This window comes from Falco biarmicus, chromosome 10 (assembly GCF_023638135.1).
Source record: "Falco biarmicus isolate bFalBia1 chromosome 10, bFalBia1.pri, whole genome shotgun sequence".
Taxonomy (NCBI): Eukaryota; Metazoa; Chordata; class Aves; order Falconiformes; family Falconidae; genus Falco; species Falco biarmicus.
The window spans coordinates 6790788-6804366 of NC_079297.1; the positions used below are offsets into that span (position 1 = coordinate 6790788).

Consider the following 13579-nt stretch of genomic DNA (forward strand, 5'->3'; position numbering starts at 1 on the left):
CAATCGCATCCTTTGGAGAACTCTTAATCATATTATACTCCGGTGCACAAGTTCTTACATCATGGCCCACTACACTTTACACCTTTCATGCACTGAGCATAAGAGCTATTGCAGTGCAGATGAATTTTGGAATACAGCTGACACCTAATCAATTAAGGGGCTTTTCACAACTATAGTCTGACACCATAAGACAACATTCACTGTTAATAGCAAAGACATGACTTATAGCCACGGTGAAAGGGAAGAAAAACATATTTCTACCAGCAACGTCTGGTTTTAATCTATTGACCTTAACATTAGTCACAGAAAAGCAAGCACATCTATGCATTCATTCACATGTTTGCAGGCTGGAAAAAGCAAAGGGAGATGACATGGACACTGCACCTTTGCACGGTTTCACATCCATACATAATGCTTTAAAGAAGAGAAAAAAAAATAAAAAGGGAAAGCTAATTAGAGACCTACCTACAACTCTACCAGGTCTGTGCCCGCAGCCCTGCGGTGCTGCCCAGCACAGGACTAGGAACCAGAAGTTTTCGGTACAGCGCGTTATTTGCCAGCTCAGCCACTGCCTCGCTGCGTGACCTTGGGCAAGCCACTTCCCCCGCACCTCGGCTCCCACCTGCCGCCTCCCCCCCCGCGCAGCGCCGAGGCCCAGCGCCCGGTGATTCCCCGCCGCCAGGCAGCCTGCACCGGCGGGGCGGGAAGGGCAGGGGCGGGGGGCGGCTGGGAGCGGTGCTCTCCTCGCTTACAGGTGATAAAAATCTCCCAGAGGTTGATTCAGCCTCCCGCCCGGGGGAGTCCCTCCCCACGCCCCTTCCCCGTCTCCCTGCCGTACGGGTTAATCCAGAGGGGAAGCCGCCAGCTCCGGCTCGCCCGCCCGCAGCCGCCGGGGGAGCCGAGCCCGCCGGGCCTCCCGCCCCCAGCACCCTCCCGGCGGCCCCAGCCCGGCTGCGCACGGAGGCGGCGTTACTTACAGCACCCGCCGGGTGGAAAACTCACAGGTGGCCGGGAGCCCCCGGCGACCAGCGGCTGAGGGGCGACCGCCGCCCGGGGAGCCGCTCGCCTCAGCGCCCGCGCGGGAAGCGAGCGAGGCGGGGCGGGGGCGCTGCGATCCGCTCCCCGCCGCGGGGCCGCGCAGCTCCGGCCGCCCTCCCTGCGCGGGGCCGGCTCCCGCCCGCCCTTCCTCCCGCCCGGCTCGCGCCGCCGGCCAATGCGGGCCGCGGCCAGCAGCCGGCTTTAACCATCTGTTGCGAGGCGCCTCCTCCAAGCGCTGCCGCCTCGCTCGCCGGGGGGCTCCCGCCCCAGCACCCCGCCGAGGAGGTGGGGAGACAGGAGAAAGCTTTAGGCTTGTCCCCCGAGGAGCAATTTGCCCTCCGGGGCCGCGGCCGCTAGCCGCCTCCCCTCCCCCGCTCACCTCAGGATGGCCGCCCCCTCACCTCAGCGCGGTCCTCCGCTTCCCGCGCAGCTCCCCTCAGCCCCTCCCTGACGGCTGCGCGCCGTCCCGCCGCCGCGGGCTGAGGGAAGGGGAGCGGCGAGGGGGCGGCGGGCAGCGCCTCAGGCAGCCCTGCTGGGAGCGCCAGGTGGGCAGCGGGGGTGCTGGGGTGGCGTGGGGGTGTCAGTTAGGGAACAAGAAGTGCGTGGGGGGTCTAATCCTCCTCAGGGTGGTGGGGATAAAGTCCTGACCTGGTAAAACTTATGTACTTCCCAGTTAATAATCGGGCTTCTCCACACGGGTTGTCAGGAGGCCGGGGGTGGTATTGCACGGAGAAATGTGCTTCATCCTGCTTCTGTGGGCATCAACCGGGCTAAAATCTGTCTGTGTTCAGACTTCTTGGACATCTCCTGTGGAGAAGCTGTGCTAAAAAAGTGTCTTCCGCTCTTTAATGGTTTTGAGTTTTAGCCTTCCATATTCCTAATTTGAAGGTTTTCCCACAAACACGAGGAGAGTCTATGCGCGGGGTCCCTGTCGCCGTGCCAGGGTATAAGTAGTTCAGATGTTTGGTGCATGTGTAAAAGCTCCCGAAAACAGAACGTAGTTCCTGTTTTACTTCTCTTTTTATATTAATAATTTTCTTGGTACAGACCTTCCTGATAATGCCTTTTAATCAGGTCCCTACATTTTCTGCTGATTCTCCACAGAAAATCCAGGGAACAAGATGCTAACTTTTTTCCAACATGTGCCAGGGTAATATTTTGATGAAGATGTGTCAAGAAAATGATGCAATTTTTTTTTCAACTTTCAACTACTTAAAGTTAACAAAGCAGTCTTGAGATGCATGCTGTGTAGAGAAAAAAAATGTACATTTATTGTATGTATTAACACAGATGAATTTTTGTTGGTTTTGGAAACTGTCAGATTCTTATTTCTCACCAGAGCAGCATCATTAAATTTTGCATTTAAAACCAGAGTATGGATATGAGTTGCAGGATTTGAGTCATATTATTTTGCAAATATTAAGATTATCTTTTCTCATTGACATGTAGGTTATCCTTAGCTGGATAGCCTTGTAATTAAATTAATCATAGGTCCTTTAATGATAAAAACCCATGATTTCTGGGAATAAAGTCCACCACCTGTATCCCATACCAATGCTGTTATAAAATAGCTTGTAAATGGTACAACGTGTCTCTCCAAGTAGACACTTACAAAGACGAGATACGTTTCTTACCCAGAAGGAAGGCTTTATCTTTGCATTAAAGGATCTCAACACAGCTGAGATTTATCTTATTATTACAAGAGTCTCAAAAATGCTCAAAATGAAATGATTTGGATTTTTCTTATGAGACTCCAGATGGATGAAATCTTGCCCTCATGTATGCATGTGGAATGCCTATAAATCTGAAGGGATAATTTGTCATTACAAGATATTTTTAAGGACTGGTTTCTATATAGTCATAATTACTAGAATGACGAATTAGCTAGTGAATCTTCCATTAATCTTATAAAGCTATTCTCAAGCCTAAGTTATTCCCATATATATTCTAATCAAGGCTCATCGTAATAATTTTGTGAGATATTGTTTCCAACGTTACTACAAGGTTTTGTCTTACTACTCTAAGAATGTTGTTGTTGTGGATTTTATTATTACATAGAAATTCCATCTAACATCTTAAACTAATTGTCCTAGGTACCAAATACATGCATAAAAAGATGCTTCTTCACTTGATTGCTTTGCACGCCATCATCTATAGAAGTCAAACAAAGGATGGCTGGAAATGCAATAATCCATAGGCCAACAACTGGCTTCTGAAACAGTGAAAATGCAGATTACTTGTTCAGTTGTACAAGAAATCTTGACAGAATCCAAAAGCATATGTAGGTAAGTGGTGTGTTAGTCCACTGCTGTAATAAACACTTTCTAAATATAAAAAAACTATGCCTTAAGTATCAAAATAATGTTTCTTTATGAAGTCTTTCATTTCACAAGCAAAGCAACTACTGCAAAGGCAGTTGCCTAACTTTTAAAAAAAATCTGTGTTCTTTCCTCTGGCTCATTACAGTTTTTATTACTTATTCCTATAGATTAAAAATATAACAAATTCTGCATGTATACATCATCAGTATCATGCATGTCATGGGTGTGATTAGGGCAAGATTCAAATCAGCCTGCAACATGCCATCAGTTCAGGGGTTTTCTTCTGTGTTTTTACTTACTGCTATCTTGGTAGGTGTTGAACTTGCCTGCAAATCATTCTTTCATCTGTGAGATCTGGGATAGTCATATTTGAAGATGTGCACTTTATTGATAATAATATTTGATGAATTTATTTACCTATAACAAATGAACTAGTAAATAACATCTTTGAAAATAGGCATGCAACCATTATCCATCAACAGTGCTTTCTCCTACTTCATTCTAAGCAGTGTATACTTGGCAATCTTTAGTGCTTAAAACAAGGTTTGAAAACTAGGTAGCCTTTTTTTGTCAAATATCATAGCAAATATCTTAAAATCATCAAAGATCCTGTGTGTATGTCTTTTAGTGAATAAGCCTGGTTTTATATTTGGTCAAGCAGTGCATTAACAGTGATAAAGCTGCAAGCAATTACAGTTCAGGAGACCAAGGACAGGGAGAATGGACAGTTTTCCACAGAGTTCATGGTAAAGAGCACTGTATCCCTGAAAAGCTTTATGTTTTCCTCGTGAAAAATGATTGCAGTGCCTAATTATGAGAGTTCAGTGAGACTAGGGTCTGGTACCTCTATGAAAACTATTAAAAAACTATTTTGGTGTGGTTTCCATACCATACCAGCAGGTGTTCATCACCGCAGTAAGCTCAGAAAACATCTCTTACCATTCCCACACTATGTGTTTGCACTAAGAATTTTTGTTTTAGTGGGTGCTTTCAAGTCACTTCCAACAAGAGATTGTGTGTGCATGTTGCATATATAGTTACCCTGTAGCTTTCTTCCCACATCTTTTCTTTATGCAAAGTTGGGCGAAATATAATCTATTAGGGTGATGTTTTCAGTAGAGTTAAAAATATTGATATGCATTAGCTGCAATAATCAAATTTTTTAAATCCCTAATGTCTTAGAAGATCCATTAACCTTAATCAATCCAACACATCTGATTGTGCTTGCCAACTGCCCTCTTCCAAATAAAAGTATATCAAGTTACATTAATAGCATCAGTAATTAAATACTAGCATGAATGCAAAAACAAACCCTAAGATCCAAATAGTGCAAACTTAGGCCACTGGTTTAGTTCCAGATTTTGCAGCAGGCTGCTCTCTGAAGTGGACCAGCCAAACACATGAGAGTGGAACTCAGCATGTGATTGCAAAGACAAAGTTTGAATTTTAAAAACTTTTTTTTTTTCCTCCATGTGAAATATGTTAAGTTCCCAGTGGAAAAAAACCCTCAGGATTGAATAAACTAATCAGAAACATACCTTAGATCCTTAGTCATAAGGAACTTGCTTTGTTATAAAGGCAAAGCAGATTTGTGGGAATGTTGCCACTTATTATAAACTGTCAAAAGCTGGGTTTTATTTTTGGTTACATGCCAGTCATGACTCAGGAACTTTTATGGAAATGAATGTGCTATTTCAAATGTTGCAAGACCTAGCCTAGGTTTAGATAGTGTATCATATTTACCTAAACAAATTAACCTCAGAACTGAAACCTGTCGGAATGTCACTTAGGTGCTGACACTGCTGAGAAAACAAAACATGGATGGACATGGCTAACCACTGAAAATGCCAGCGGATGGTAAGTGAAATGTTACGTTGCTACCCGACAGGGCCATGCCTTCTGCTGGCAAACAACTATCTGTTAGGGGAAGGGGGAAAAAAACCCCACAATAGCAACAAAAGGTACAAGTACATAAGGAAACAGCTGTCTAAACTTCAGAAGATAAGATTGTTGTCTATTTGACTCCAAGATTAGTCTCTGTGTAAAGTCAACTACCAAAACTGTGAGGTTTTGCGTGTTCTTTGATAACTGTGGTAATTGGTAACTGCAATCTCATGTTTCCTGTCCCCTTACTCTGAAGACATTAATGGAAATGGATTATAACTCCAGTGCTAACAGGGAAGTGTTCAGCCATAACAATCTGTAGCTTATAGAGCACTTCTCTGTTTCAAAGGGCTTTGCAAACATTGATTAATTAATTTGTTCTGTGTTCAGTTCTGGGGAAGCATGCACTCCTTCCACTGAACAGTTGAGCTTTGTTACAGCTTTTAAAGCCTGAACTGTGCTGTGGGGTCGGGTGAGTGAACACGTGCAGAGGGGCAGTGCTGGAGTGACAGCTGCTGAAGGCATGTCATTTGGGTAGCTACAAGGAACACGTTTGACAGTGGCTGTAAATCTTTTCCTTTCTTGAGGTGCCAGATGATACACAGAGGTAAAAAAAAGCCTCATTATCTCTTCCCACTATTTAGGTTTCCTCTTTGATGTGTTACACATAAAGGCAGGTTACTGTGCTGACACAAGGATCACAGTCATCAAGTCCTTCTGCTACCCACATATGCTCAGAAATTACTTCTCTTTTCTGTCTTTGCACATGTGCAAAAGCAAAACTTACTGTATTGGTTTCTACATTTAACCTAAAATGGATTTCATTTTAGTCACAACTGCTTTGTAATGTGACGTTTCCTTTTTCAGTCCAGTTCATCAAGATACACCTGTCTGGATGTATTCACTTGCACCGACTGCCTTCACCTCAGGTAAGAATGGGACTCCATTTGACTTTGTACCTTCTACAGCCTCTGTCTAAGAACGCTGGTCCTGCCTTTATCTGGTAGCCTGAGTGATCTGAATGATATATATCCAAAAGTTACCCTTTAAAGAGCCTGTTTACAACATCAGCTACTGGCAACTAAACCAAATTTCTTAATTTGAAATGCATAGTATACTCATTATGTACTTCAAGTATACATGGTTATAATGGAGCCCTGCCAATGGAACTGTCTGAGCAATTGCATATATTGTATGTCTGCTTTGAAACAGTAGTGAATCTGGCACTAAACATTACAGAGCAGATTTTTTCGGGGTTTGGGTGGAAGGCAGAGCCTGAGACACCTTAGCTAGACTATAGAATATAATTTTTTTCCCCCCATCTCCAGTATGTTGAAGAAAAGCATCTTAAGGAGGAACACATGAAGTCATTTCAGTGGGGAAAAAGAGACAGAGGGAGAAAGGACTTTATATAGTTTAGAAATCTCTGCCAAGTTGCTTGCTGTAGAAACTTCTGCAGACACACTTTGTAAGCAAAGATTCCTTGGACTCTAGCAGGGGACTGAACATTTTTGAGAAGATGTACAGCTTTGCACTGCAGGACAGGGTTCACATTATTTACTGAGAAATGGCTGGCTGCCCGCCAAGCTGAAAAACACTCCCTTGCTAGCATTTCAGCTGAAGAAAAAACAAGGTAAAATAAATACCTCAATATTACTGTATTACAGTGTTTAGACTGTACCATTCAGATGGAAAAATGAAATTTATTACAACAATAAATGACCCCCTAAAGATCTGAAAACTGCCAGGGCGCTCTGTCTCTTCCTTTCTAATGAAGCTTTGCAATTTCACCAAAGTCAGAAAGTTGTGATTGTACCAATAGATCATGCCTGTGCATACATATGCAATGTGTATGGAGGAGTGACATGCTTTAATTGTATTTTTAATGGGAAAGATCAAATAATTCCATAAAATATGCTACAGGTCTCATGATTGATGATTTCATTTTGAACAAGGCAAATTAAAAATGAGACTGAGAGCACAGGGAATCCACAAAATTACTCACTTGCATATACAGACTTATGGTATGGGTTGAATGTGCATGTGGCATCTCTTCTGGTTACAGGTTCATGGATCTTTCCTATTATTTGTATATTTCTAAAGTAATACCAATCAACAAAAATGCAATTTCTGCATTCTTAAAAAATGCTTAAGGAATTGAACACTATTATCACAGGGGAAATTTTTCTTATGGTATCTGGAAGTTTTATTTCACATATGCAATGCTACTGCAGGTACACTTGTATATTAACCAAAAGATCTGTAATTTGCAGATGAGGAAAAGAAAGGTATGTACTCTTTAAAATCAGCTCTGGGTTGCACTGTTCAGCAGCAGCAAGCACTGGTTTACTACTGTCTTCAATCACACAGGTTTATTTGCAAGCTGTATGTAAACTTTTTTTTCATGCTTCTTGTTTGAGATTGAAGATTCAATAAAGTAAACAGTATAGCTATAAGCTGGGCCACGCAGGCATAAGATATTAAGAAAAGCAGGAGCCATTGTGACAGCTTAACTTGATGTTCTGGCATCTAGGTTTTCTGGTTATACAGCAAATTTCTCCAGCTTCACTGGTTACCACTGTCTCTACTATGATAACTGTTCAATACCACAGATACTATTAGGCAGTATCTTATATATGCCATGTGTGTTTCTATGTATTGAACCTTAAAATCAAACACTCCCTGGCCTTTGGGACATGCAGTTTGAACTACAGTCACACCTGGATTTAACTGCTAGCCTTTTCTACTTAAAAATCTCACACAGAACTGCCATTTTCCTTTTCTGACTTAATATCTGGACTCAAATCAGACCTGCATGCATGAGATATATCTCAATATATATGAAGCCACATTTGGAATCCCCAGGGTCTCAAGGGTAGTTGACTTGAAGGTATTTGCTTATGCTAGAGAACAGAGCATATATGCAAAAGCAAAATTTCTTTCTGTTTTACTCTTCTGAAATATATGCACTGAGTGTATACTTATATACACTGTCTTTATGTTGTAAATTTGTGTATAGGTAACAGTTTTCCTGGATGTCCTGGTTTCTGCTGGGATAGAGTTAATTTTCCTCTTAGTAGCTGGTGCAGTGCTATTTTTTGGATTTGGTGTGCGAATAAACTATTTCATTAAACCATGACAAGGGGATAATGTTTGTCTGTATAAACATGTCTTTTATTGAAGTATGGGCAAGTGTTGGAACGAAGTCAAACAGCTTTAGATAGAAGTTGGATTGCCAAGCATAAAACAGGTATTCGGCACAAATGAAACATCACAATAACGCACCCTTTTTTGCACCATACCCTTTCTTTAGGTAGAAAGCAAGTGTACAGTTCCATGCTGTGCTCTTCTTGCTGCTTGGCAAGTTTCTCACTTTGTGATTGCAACAGGCAAAAATTACTGTGGCCAAAAAAGAATAGGCATGTACAAATTCTATATTTCCTTCTGTTTGATTGTAAAACTCAAAAGTCAGCTCTCCATTTTTATCAACTTGTTTTTTATTTTAACTTGTGTTTTATCAACTTTATTATTAAAGTGAGGCTCCAGTGGGGTTTTCTAAGAACTGTGATCAGCTGACCTAGTTGTAAAACTGGAAAATATGGATTATGTCTGGTTGCATATGTGTTTTTAGATTACTCTGGTTTATTATTTGAAGAATGAATCTAAAAGTCAGTCCCTGTGCTTTTGCAACACATGGTATGCCCTTTTAATGTTAGGTAATACAGAGTAATACATTTGAAGCACGATCTAAAAGTTTTGACAGATGACATTTTGGATCTTCTGGAAATGAGCAACACAGATAGCAGTACTGACTGTTGGTTTTAAGTCCACTTCACTCTACAGTTCATGTGTCTTACGTTCCAGTTACTCTGTTATTTGCAGCTTTATGATTTATGTATTTATCTGAATGTAGTCTTTTGAGAGTAACAAAAGACTCAGTATAACTAACTGCCAGAAATCTCCTAGGGGCTTTTAATCAATTTTGCCATGACATTTAAGACATTTGGTCAATCCAAGACAAGTTCTATTTGTTTAATTCCCATCTTGTTTTCCTTATAATAAAGTCATGTTCTTTATATCTCAGATAAGGTTAAAGGAGAAATCCCAGTTGTGCTAAAGACAACTGGGATCTTCTGCTGGAGAACTTGTGTATGTTTTCCTACTTTATAATAAAATTTTGTGTAGGTTAGGTTTTTGTTTCTTTCTCTTGCCTCCCCAAGTTTTTGTTTATCACTTGTATGCAACAGGATCCTTTCGTTGTTCACAAATTTACACTGCTGTATAGAAAATGAACACATATGCTAGCATCATAATCAGAGAAATCCACACATGTTTTATTTGTTACCTGTAAAAATCATCAGACTTCTTTAGGTCTTCCCTGGAGACATCATTTTCTGATGCTTTAAAAGAGTTTAGGCACATTTTTTCTGGAATAGGGATGATCTGATTTGCAATGGATTTATTTGAAATGATACGTTCCATTTCACTCATTCATTCTAACATTAATAGGCACCTGTTGATCTGAGAGAGTGAAAAAGCACAGAATACAGGACTCAGTATGAAAAGAATGGCATGCGAGAACAAAAGGAGAGCAAAATATGAATGAGTGGGACAAAAGTTAAGAAAGTCTGTTAAAAGAAATAGAATATTTAAATTTGCTTATTCCTTTCCTACCGTTACCTGCATTTATGCAAGGTTACTGAAACTGTGAATGAAGAGCTAAATGATAACAGTTCTGCTTACATTGAATTGGTGGTGGAAAATTAAGCTCCAGATAAATTGCTGAATATGGGACTCAATCTTTTACAGCCCAAACTGGTTTTTTTGGCAAGGGTCTTCTGTATGTACTAACTGCCATAAAATTGACTTTAGTAGGAGGAAAAAAAATTAAGCCATATCCTGGACTGTGTGCTGGCTCCTTTGCACTAAAAGGATCTATAAAGCTTTCCTGAGTTGGCAGCTGAGATTTCTCCTGCAAGAGGGAATCCCTGGCTGAGGTAGAGCTGGCTTAAAGCCACCTTGGCTTCAATCTGTGCCAACTGGTATTAAGAAAGAGATCTGGAATATTGTCCTTCAGAACTGAACCTCCCATAGAAACAGAGACTTGCACTATTTTTTTTAACTAGATCTGAATCTTCATGGCTCATCTTCTCCCTGTGCATATGTCCTAACCATGTATTTATATGCAATGCCTATAAAAGGACTCTTTCAGCAGAGTTGTAATTTTGCAGCATTAATAGGTTAAATTTCTTTAAAGCATTTATCTTTCCTTTTTGTGAAGGGTAGTTTCTCCCTTTGTATGGATGTTTGACTATTACTATGAAGAAACTGGCTACATTTCCTTTGGGGAAAACTCATGCTGATTCCAGGTAAAAACTAGCTTACAATTCCTTTTCCAAGCCATATCCATCTTTGTATTTTATTCATAATAACTGTAGTCTATTACAAAATGTTGATTCAGACACAATGAAGAGTAAGTAGGTTTGTTTTGGTTTGTGTTTTTTTTTAAGTAGGGATTTAATGACAAATCCAGATTCCTTCATTTTGAACTGTGGTATCTGAGCCCCCAAAGATAAAAGGTAATAATCTTAACATCTTTAGGTTAGACATAAGATCCAGAAGCACATAAAACTGACAAAGCCCAAAAGCTTTGTTCAAAAAATATAATCACCAAAGCTTTCACTTGTATTATTAATATCTTATGTAGGGAACTGAGAGCACATTTGAGTTCATGAGTTTACTATGATATATGTAAAGGGTGTCATCGTTACAACAGATAATGTGTAAAAGAATGCAAAACCCAGTTACCTAACAGCACGTAATTTATTCTTTATAATTGCTTCCTATTTTGACATAAAGAATTATCTTGCAATACATATGGTTTTGTTTTAAAGCTTCTTTGATATTTTGAACCTGACAAACACTGAACGCTTCTATTTTACTAGTAGCAGTCAACCTGAGCATGTGCAGGAAAACTGTTACGTGACTGTTAAGTTACTGCAGGTAACAAGTTTGAAAATTCAAGTGTTTGTGTGTGTCACTGAGATTCAGAAGACATTTTGGAGGTGACGTTTTTGAGTACCAGGTGTTGTGAAAGATGTCTGTGAAAGATGCCTCCTTTGTAATTGTAAACCTGTGTTCCTTCAGCAAGGAGATAGCAATGGAGAGAATTCCCAACTTTATAGACAACTCCCAAAGAAGAGCTCTCTAAATCAGTTTTCTAAACTACACTTACTTACTAGACTGATACATTCCACAAAAATGCTAAATTTGGTTGGTATAGGTATGGTAAAGATAAATTTCTGTTCAAATAATTTAACTTGGAATTACCAGTTTTTTCTTTCAGAGTTGAGTTTGTGGCATTGCTGTACTTATCCTAGCTTGTAGGTTCGTGGTTTACCACTGATCTTTCAGTATCCCCAGCTGAGCCGTTTAATTACACTTCTCGCTCCCTGATGGCCAGTCTGGCCAGACTGTTGTGAATGGACTGGCATATTAGTGTTTTATATTCTATAAATATCTTATGATGTTATTACATTGTAACATGGATAAACAAATTTGTTCTGTAGATGTATCTACTGTAAAAGGTACAAAGGTTGAGGAATATTATACCATGAGATGTATGGGCCAGATCCTCAGTTCCTGAATGTTGATGTAGCTCCATTTATATGACATACCTTTTCCTGGTCTATGTTGTATTTTTTTTCTATTCCACCTTAAATTTGCACACTGGTAATCTTATTGCTTATGATTTGGGCTTTGATGTATTCTGGTAACAGAGGTGAAAAATTTCTTTACTTCTTACCAATTCCTGGGGCATCTTATCCTTAATGACATGTTAAGTGAAACCCAAAGTGCCACAGACCAAATCTGGGTGTTGTGGAACATAAAAATCTTTTAGAGATATCAGTCTAGAACAATTTTGTAGCAGAGCCATAGGACAGGAAAAAGGAGTGCTCCTATATAGAAATATTCATTTAAAAAACCAAGAAATTTGGACTTCTTGTATATAGTGGTTTAGAACTTTGATAATTATTTACAAACACAGAAACAACCATAGTCTGCCATTAACCTGGACAATACTTCACTCAGAGAAGTCTTTGTAAACCTAACTGAAGCTGATATGGCCCATTTCCAGCAACTTAATGGAAGGCTTCTTAGTGTTCACTACACGTATGTTTGCAGTTTATTTTTTGTACTGGTCCAGATTTAAAAATAATTACATATTAATTGTGAGCATAGATAAACTTCTAAATAATCAGTCAAAACCTGTAGAAACCCGTAGAAAAAAAGGAGGTAATGGTAAGTTTTTTCTTTATACTGTCTTCTGTCTTTCACATAAAGACATGACCTACTCTTTAATAACTCCTGCCAGTCTTTTGAATTAAAGATGTCTTTGTAGCTTTAAGGTGATTTTAAATGTCCCAACCCATTAAAACATTTATCATTAACATTCCAGCCAAATAGTCCTCTTTGTGATTAAAATAGCTTAAAATGTTGTCTAATGGACCCAGAAGGGTAACTTCACTGTGTGTTTCATCTTTGTCAAGTTTTTATACTCTGTGTATTATTCTTCACAATTACACAGCCAGAAGCCTGTTATATTCCCTTTGCAGAGCTGTTTGATTCAAAAGAATTGAAAATGAAAGGGAGAGATTGAACTTTTGGATTAATACTAGTTGCAGATCATCTGTTTGGATTAAAAAAAAATCCTGATATGTGGGTCAAGAGGTTGGGAGTAAGATATGGAATTGTTCATATGAGGCTGTAGGATCAAGTCAGTTTGACCCAAGTTGGTTGCATCTGATAATTGTTACTATTTGGTAATCTTTGGGAAACAAGCTAATGGGGAAGTGACTATATAATATAGAACCGAACCAAGCTATCTCTGCACTTCCTATGTTCCATTTCAAAGAAAGAAAAATGCATTTCAGGGATGTATCTTGAGCTTACTGAACTCTGGTGTTCACAATGGCCAAAATGTTGTTGCTATGTGTATGCTAATTGGAATTTGTATACGGAATATGAACCCATTTCCAAAAAAGTACATGCTTAAGTAGAATCATAAATTCAATTTTTAAATTGAAAATTAAAAATCTATAATGAAATTATGTATTTGCTGTGCTTGATACAGAGTAGTGCAGGAATATTTATTTGCTGATCAAATATTAGATTTATTGGAAAAATATGTATTTACATTTGTAAGTACTTTAATGTATTTGTCCCAGACAAGTCCAAAGTAGATTTTGAGTTTCTCCAAATATTAGATTTGTAACATTTTTTTTTAAATTATCCACCAACTTCATAATAGGAATGATACAGAACACAAGTGAAAT

The 13579-nt window shown here is 39.5% G+C and overlaps 1 protein-coding gene and 1 long non-coding RNA gene across 3 annotated transcripts in view; one reads left to right on the top strand and one right to left on the bottom strand.

Annotated features, from left to right (window-relative positions):
* SULF2 (sulfatase 2) overlaps positions 1-1175 on the bottom strand; it is a 162887-nt gene extending 161712 nt beyond the window's left edge. Inside the window, 1 exon segment of the mRNA XM_056353314.1 lies at positions 978-1175. The gene's annotated coding sequence lies outside the window, so the exon portion shown is untranslated.
* A 245-nt stretch (positions 1176-1420) lies between these two features.
* Positions 1421-13579, top strand: part of LOC130155737 (uncharacterized) — a 178439-nt gene continuing 166280 nt past the window's right edge. For both annotated transcript variants that reach the window (XR_008824210.1, XR_008824211.1), the window contains exons 1-4: positions 1421-1583; positions 3132-3323; positions 5150-5216; positions 6111-6172. This is a non-coding gene — a long non-coding RNA (uncharacterized LOC130155737). The remainder of the gene's footprint in view (positions 1584-3131; positions 3324-5149; positions 5217-6110; positions 6173-13579) is intronic.